The sequence below is a fragment of the Ptychodera flava genome, chromosome 11 (assembly GCF_041260155.1).
Source record: "Ptychodera flava strain L36383 chromosome 11, AS_Pfla_20210202, whole genome shotgun sequence".
Classification (NCBI taxonomy): Eukaryota; Metazoa; Hemichordata; class Enteropneusta; family Ptychoderidae; genus Ptychodera; species Ptychodera flava.
In genome coordinates this window covers 36,777,874-36,786,669 of record NC_091938.1, presented here as the reverse complement: position 1 = coordinate 36,786,669, position 8,796 = coordinate 36,777,874, and positions in this window count along the sequence as shown.

The following is an 8,796-nucleotide window of genomic DNA, read 5'->3' as shown; positions in this document are numbered from 1 at the left end:
GCCTGAATTTTCAAATTTACTTGAACAGGCAAACTACATCTGACCATGGCCTCAAATATCAGAATTTCTACAAACACGGTATATCTGCGATTGCTTTTCAAGTCCACTTGGTCACGTTTGTGTTTCCCACGCTTGATAGCACCAATGTTTACTAGGGAAGAAACACTGAAATGTGTGAGTAGGTAATGGGGCGAGCGTGAAAGACTCTTATTAAAAGTTGATAGGAAACCTTTGTTGTCAACTTTGGGAAATCGATATGCGGAATAAAGGCCTGGTCGCGTCGTAGACCAAAACTATTATCTGCGTTATGGATACGTCGAGTTCAACTGTAAACTGAGAATTGATTAGCGATTACAGAGAATAGGATGATTGATCGTTTTCATACTGCTTAGATTATCCGTGCAAATCTAATTTACAGTGCCGGGCAGGGTTGGGACACGGTATTGAGTTCGATCAGGTGGCAAATAAGGAAAGAAGAATCATTCGGTATCGGGTTTTCGGAGGGCCGAAGAGAGTGAAATTTGAACGCACTTTTTTGTGATTTTGTCACCTAGTGGCTAACTAAGGAACTGTACTTCGCCTACTTTAAACAAAATCCGCGTATTTTGATACTTTTTGACAGATTCCTTAAATTCTAAGTACCTTTAGGTCTATAAGCCCACTTAATCTTTCTGCAATAACCTGATTATATATGTAAAACGTGTCCTGAGCAATACGTCTTTGACTTCCAAAACTGGAAACTAACTGTTGGCAAGCCTATGGCCTAACTACAAACATTATGGAATTTCACTTGGAATTTTAGAATTACGATGTATTTCTATATTGTCACCCTGTCAAAGGCACTCAGACTTCACAATTGTATACAATAAATAAACTTAAAGCGTCACTCCCCTTGTCAAACGCTGTAAACACTTGCACTCTATATAAAATATATCAGACATGATGACAAAGTAATGATTTTAACTCAAATGAAACTTTTTAATACTTCAAGAGTTGTGCTGAGTTAAAAAACGGAAATTATCGTATAGGCCTAAACACACCAACATATTAGTCATCGTGTCATGACAGTGGATTCTTAAGGAACAACATTATGCATGCATTATACCAAGCCTTTTTCAAGAACGACAAGACATATAGAATATCCCTATTTCACTTGTAGTGTTCATTGGGTTACCAATAACCGTACCGCGCGTTTTAATGTGAAAGTAGATATTTTATTTGCGATTTTTCTCGCATTTTTGCAACAGTACCGTGATGAGTTAGACGTAGGTGGTCGGTACTTTCTGACATCCAACAAAATGGTCACTTCTAGTTGTCAAATCAATACTGCCAGCTATCTCAAGGATTTTGCAGTCAGGTGTCCCTAGGGATTCCCATACCTACTTCAGTGTAACTGTGATGTGAGAGAAAAACTGCCTTATTCTTTTTAATAAGTTTATTTCGGAAAGGTGAAGATTATTAATCGACTATTTTACGCACAAATATGGATGATTACCGAGAAAATAATTTGCAGTGTCCAAAAAAAGTTATGAGAAAGAGACAAAACCAGCATCTGGGCGCCATTCTAATGGTCAGTCACCAAATGCACTATAAATCACAGTAAGTACTGACTGTTTCCCATAAATACAAATTGTGCCAAACAATGGAGGTATAGATTACGTAAAGAGGAACGAAAAAGTAACAGCACGGTATGAAAAACTCCGATATATCAAATATTCTGAAGTATTTAGGCATTTGTATCCGTATAATTTGCTTTCTAGGGAGGGAAATGGTTTAAAGCTCCATAAGATGTATCATTTGCTATTTTTTCATAACCTTTGTTTTGTGGTTTCCCTATACTTTCTGCATTGAATCCCTAAACTGTAATTTAATGCCAAGTATTTAGCATATCAACACAACCTATATGAGTATAATCTCCATTGTTATTGTTGAAAATTGTATTCAAGTCCGGACTAGAATTCATTTGTAAACAATAAACAATGATCACTACACACATACAAGCTGTGTTGACAAAAAGAATACTCGAAATTTCAGCATGACAAACGGATTAGGGTCAGACACGGTAGTGGATATACAGAAGCAGAATACTGAAAAACTTGCCACAAGTTACAGCTTATGTCCCTTTAAGACATATACAAGAAATTAATGGCGGAAGTTCCGTCAAGCTGACATCACCTGACTTACTTTCTACAGTACAGGCGTGTGGTCGATGGCCAACTTTAACGCCAATAACATCAGCTATAACACCATTTTCCTCTGGGACGAACTTTGTTCAAAATAACCAGAGAATCTTGCTTTCCTGCAGTGCTTTGCTTAACCCTTTATTTAACCACAATGGTTTTGTCCAAACCAGTTCTTATCAATGGTGATTGTGGACCTGTTCATAATGAATATGGGTGACAAGAACAGGTTGAAGGGGATCATTTGATATCGTGGACTTAGAGCTGTCAATGAAATACATTGCTAGTCCGGCCCTAAAACACATTCTCTTGATCACGAAAGGACGGCGCTATCAATTCCTCACGTCTAATGGTAATTTTTTCAAGTGTCAGATTGAGATATTTATTGAGAGAAAGCTAAGTTATATTTTAGCTTCACAGAGAACTGAGCTGAGCTTCAAGTTATCAATGATAATCGGGTTCAACTTACGTCTTCTATCATAAAATGTCATAAAAACATATCTTTGCTGAATAGGCTTTGAGAGTTTGCATGTATTGTTCACATTTTAACAAAATTACGATTCTAATACTTTTAAGGCAATTTTACGAATTTTGACAATTTTTTGCAAAGACAGCTTCAAAGTACACTTCGCGTCTTGTTCTTCTCATAGTAAGTCTCGATTATTATCATCGCTATATTTTTAGGATTTATTTATCGTTTTTAGTATAAGGGATTTAGTAATCAATAAAGTCTGCTTTAAATGTCCCAATGGAATAACCTATTTTTGACGTAAACAAGTGAAAGTTTTCATCTTGTATTGCAATGTCATCATATATCAAATCACAAACGATACACTGGGTAGGCCTCCACTGTGCGTGGTGGAGTACATGACATTTCTGCAAGCTATGTTTGAACGTGAGGCGAGGTCTTGATCTATAGTTGCAGACTTTGAATGTCCACGTATACCTCGCGGGTCAACACGTACACAAAATGCCATTAGGGAGCGTTCAGTTTTTACGGCTGGGGGGGGGCGGCAAAATCTTGTCGCCGGTGTTCAAAAAATGTAGACCCCCCTGCATTTTCGTGAAAAAAAGATGACCCCCCCCTTTGTCAAATGAAAAAAATTGATGACCCCCCCCCCTTAAAAATAACTAAAACCCATATGTCAAATTTACCCGCATGGTTTGGATTTGAACTCCGGTACGCGGCACACTTTATTCGTGTAGCAGAGATGCCAGTGCACAAACTTCTCAGCCACATCCATTGAAACGTCTGTTAATTAGGACGACTGTAAGGCAATTTTTAACTTCATTTCCATAGACAACTCATGTCCACGGACATTGTATAAAGTGAACTTTATTGGAGTGGTTCGCCAAAGGCAGCCCTCCGGTTAAGAGGGTCAGGGCCATTACGTAAAGTCAACTTTATTCTAGTGGGCCACCAAAGGTGGCCCGCCGGTAAAGAGGGTCGATCATGGCTATCGCATAAAGTAGACTTTACTGGAGTGGGCCGCCAAAGGCGTCTGCCCGTTAAGAGGGTCATGGGTAATACATAATGTATATTTATTGTAGTGGGCCGCCGAAGGCGGCCTGCCGGTAAACCTAATTTGGAGTGGGCCGCCAAAGGCGTCTGCCCGTTAAGAGGGTCATGGGTAATACATAATGTATATTTATTGTAGTGGGCCGCCGAAGGCGGCCCGCCGGTAAAGAGGGTCGATCATGGCAATGGCATAAAGTGAACTTTATTGTTGGTATTATGTTTTTGAAAATGTGGTGACCCCCCTTTCCTACCAGTGAAAAAGCGATGACCCCCCCTTTGCGGATTCCAAAATTTTGATGACCCCCCCTGGATTTTGCCGCCCCCCCCGGCCGTAAAAACTGAACGGTACCTTACTATCGAATCCATAAAACATACTAGCCTTGCGAAATTGTTTCAAGCTTCTTCCAGAAAGGGAGGCGGTAAGATGTCTTTCATTTTTAAGTTCATAATTTTATTGTCATTTGGGAAAGTTACTGCATAGATCCGGGTCAGAACGTATATATTAGCTTCAGCGGGTAAGACAGACCCTGTTTCTGCGACCACTCCTATTCCTATATAAATTACACTCCCTTCCCACTTACAGATCTGCTTTTACAATGACAGTCAATAATCTCGAGCTATTTGATATGCTTAATCAGAAGAATCTTTAGAGAAATTATGACTCGAGCGTATGGACCCAGCATTTTGAATCCATAAAATTTCCATTACACAGAATGATCAAGACAGAACTCTTTATAGCTTTTAGCGAATTTCATTCTTTCTTATGTGAATAAATGCACGTACGCTTTAGGATGAACGGGTCATTAAGCCCATTATTAGATACCTGACAGGTATGAATGCGCCTTTCTAGACACCCGGATGTGGCACTCCCAAGATGGTTGGATATCGACATCCGTTCCGCAAAATTTCAAGATATCCTGGGACTCTGTGACTTCTCAACAAACGATACCCTTTTTGAGAAATATTGAAAATATCTTTGACAAAAGATGCCCCATAATCTACAAAAGCTAGCAGACAGGGAAGCTAGTGTCATAATACAGCTACAGCCATGTCAATACAAACTATAGCGTCACGGTAATGAAGTAAAACGTCGTATCCTAGAATGAGACACAGATCTACATTTCAAAGCCTCGGTCTGAACCAGTTCTGAATCCCAAAATTTGCTTTTTCTCTGAGTTCAGAGTATCCGATCGATATTCTTATCCTTTTCCCGGGTAATTTTTTTAGGAGATGCCCTCTTTATTGTAGACCGTGATGACCAAAAAACAAAGTAGTCTGAGACGTGAGGATACCCGGCGGCATTGCCCCTTTTATCACCGGATAATAGACTTCTCACCAGTGAAATGTTCTCAAACTGCACACCTTTGACCATGGTCCTCTCCGACAAACTTTTGATCCAACATATAAAGCAATTAGTTTTAGGGCCCCGCGTCCTTCATTCTATCTTTGTGGTATTCACGATCTTTTAATAACAAATCGAATCGTAGAAAATGTGCTTAGAATTTTTGGTAGTTTACAGCGAACTATGAGTGAATAGTCTAAGAAATATAATATTAATATCATAATTATGAAATATTATAGATTTGTCAATGCCAGTTAACTTTGTGACGTCACTCCCCAGATTATTACTGATAAATGCATTCAATTTCCAGCATTGTGACCCCAGAAGTTTCCATAATAAGAATATTAGTGTTATATTTCTTAGACTATTTACTCCTAGTTCGCATGTGAATGGTTGACCAAAGATGTAGACGATGCCCTGGAAACGACACTACTAGCTATCGGGTTTGAGCACAAACTGTCCTGAGATTTTAGATGCGTGTCGTAATGCTTAGTCAGTCGATTTAGAAATCGGTGCTAATTGCCTATCAACAACAGATTGATGTGTGTGCACTATTACAGTAAACACGGACACAAAATTAATTTTGGAGCCGTAGGGCTGCATTCGCAAACACCTGGAGGGGAAGGTCGGTAGCATCCAAAAAAGTTCAAATGCCTCCTCGAACTTGAACAAACTCGAAACGCGTTCTAATGCCCCCACCCCCTTCTGACTTACTATGATTTTAAAAACCCCCTTCAAAATAAAACTGACCTTGTTTGGAATGGGCAGATTTTTTTCGGTACGTGTCTGTGTGTGTGTTTTCCAGGGAATCGAAGGAGGGCGCTGTTTTGACATATTTTCTCTTACAGGAAAACTTCATCTTGTAAAACAGAAAGAACAGCGATTACAAAGGTTTGGAAATAGGATGACTTCCCTCACCTGTTAGGAAAACTAAACGTAATTATCATAATAGTATAAAAGGGACAGCTGTACCTCTTGGCAAATTTTTCAGCACGTTTTGTTCTGCGATCAACTGCAGTTTCTTGTTCTACTTCCCACAACCTGCTAGAATATTCTGTTTGGCAAAATACTGTGTACATTTGTAAAAACCGTAATCATTAATTGATGACAAACGATGAATCAAAGTGCCACCGTTCAGTGTGAACGGATCACCCATACTAGGCGTGTCATCGTGCTGCACGGTTTCTCTCTCTCTCTCTTCTCTCCTCTCTCTCTCTCTCTCTCTCTCTCTCTCTCTCTCTCTCTCTCTCTCTCTCTGTATATATATATATACATATATATATATTTATTTATTTGTTTATTATTTATTTATTTATTTATTTATTTATTTATTTATTTATTTATTTATTTATTTATTTACTGGCTGGGAACAACAGGCTTTCGCCCAATTACAGTTCCAGCAAATATGTAAGGCAAAGTGCTAATCAGACTGGATGAAATATTTCATGTATTTAGTTCATTATTTGTTGTGGTTGCCGTGAAGAATTACTGAATTTCAGCGAAGAGCCTGTTTACATACCTACCTACCAACCTACTTACCTACCCCTACCCCTACCGGTACCTCTTGATTTCAAAAGGAATGGTTTCAAGTTTGCTAGAGGAAAGTTTGAGTAAAAGTGATAATCTTTCAGCTTCAAGGCTAGAACTTCCTTAAAGTAGCCCATGATAATAACAAAGAAAATATTGCATATTAAAATACAGATCATCAGCAATTGAAGAAAATTAACCTAAGATTTGCCAAAGACAAATTCGACCTCCGCACTTCATGGAGGACTGTGAAACTTCGCCGAGCTCCCTTTTTTAAGGCGCTGTACGTTATGATAGCGCCATCAGGGTTGATATTTTTAAAACTTTTGTTTTTCCGAAAACGTTTTCAGCTGCACTTTTCTCAGATACTTGTTGCAAAATATTTGTTTGATTCAAATCAATCGCACAGATCTTGAACGTCATCAAATGTTGACCACTCTGAAACTACGTGGAGGACAAGAGAGCTATTGTCAGGCGAATATGACACGAGTTAAAAGACTGGTAGGCTTTGTAACCTCCACAAATGTAATAATCTCCACAAATGTAATATCAACCACAATTGTAATAAAATGCACCCATAAATGTAATATCGCCCATAAATGTAACAAAAATCAACCATAAATGTAATAAAAACACCAACCACAAATGTAATAAATGGTAACCATAAATGTAATAAAAAAAACACCCATAAATGTAATACTTGTCAACCATACATGTAATAAATCTATTTTGTCGTTGCAATTGAGGAATTAGCCCTTAAATATTGATCTATGTAATAAGGAAAGCAACTCCACACATTATTCATATCTTGATTGTTTGCGTTTTAGTGTGTTTGTACGTATATTTGAAAGTGAATTTTATGTTTTGTGTATAGAACTGATTGGCCACGGCGAGACACAGCTGTAATATGAATGTCAGTGCAGTCTCTACTCCAGAGTGGTGCAGTCTCTACTCCAGAGTGGGGAAGACTGTATAACACTACGATCCTTTAACGCCGGTTTTTTCGAAAATTGCCGTACTTTCTTAATCAATCGCCTCAAATTCGTCTTCAGTGGATAAATTGTGTGGAATAATCGATAGATTGTCTGTATTCCTATGTTGTCCCACTTGAAGTTTGTTCCTTCACTAGGGATGCCAGGATGTCTAATTTTGTTCTTCTGTGTTCAAGGTAGTGTTCGTATTGTTTTTTACTAGATTGAAATATATGTTCTCGTCAACATGTTTTGTGTCGTAAGTTTCTGTTATAAGGTTTTATATTTCTCTGTTATTTGTTCTGAGTCATCTGTCATAAACTTTGTGTGGTATCACTGGTTGACGAGTTATTTTGACGCTTCCTTATTATGTAATTATTAGTGTCTAGAACTGCTGTTCCACTTCCATTATCTAACGGTTTGATCAGTACCTTGCCTTTTTCTGATAGTGTTCTCAAAGTATTCTATTCTGTGTTTCGGAAAGAAACCTAGTTTCAGGAAAGTATGCAATAACATTACACTTGTCTTATTAAAGTTACTCAGGCATTGATAAACAAATGGTCACATATGCAAGTTCAAGTTTATTACATTTATGGTTGAGTTTATTACATTTATGGTTAATTTGTTTATTACATTTGTGGTTGCGGGTTGTTACATTTTGGTTGACTATTTTATTACATTTGTGGTTGATTTTATTACAATTGTGGTTGATATTACATTTGTGGAGATTATTACATTTGTGGAGGTTACAGGCTTACTTGTGCGAATTAGCAGATTCGAGGAAAGTGTAGATGATGTTTGTCTTTTATTGTTAGGTTATTTGCTTTGCCCATCGAGGATTAATTTGTAAGTATTATCATAGACCCTGGTCTATGGTATTATAGGGCAGTAAAGTTTACCTGTCTTCTGTGGTTTCTTACAAATATAATTAATCAAGACTGAGAACACGTGACGTATTGTCCGGTGATGAGCGCTAGTTCACGAACAAGCAAATAACAGAGTAACAAAATAAAAACACCATCTACACTTCATCCAATATTCTAATTTGTTTTATTATTACAAACGCAAGTCAGCAAAATCATACCTGGAGTGAATTGGAGGTAAAGTGTCAAGTTATAGAGGGCGCGCTATTAAACATTACTGTTCTCCAGCCGCTATTGAAGGATACTATACTCGGGAGGTAGAAAGTAAATTGGATGATTACAAATACTTTCAACATGGGTGGAGTTATTTATTTATTTAATTGGACCAATGTTA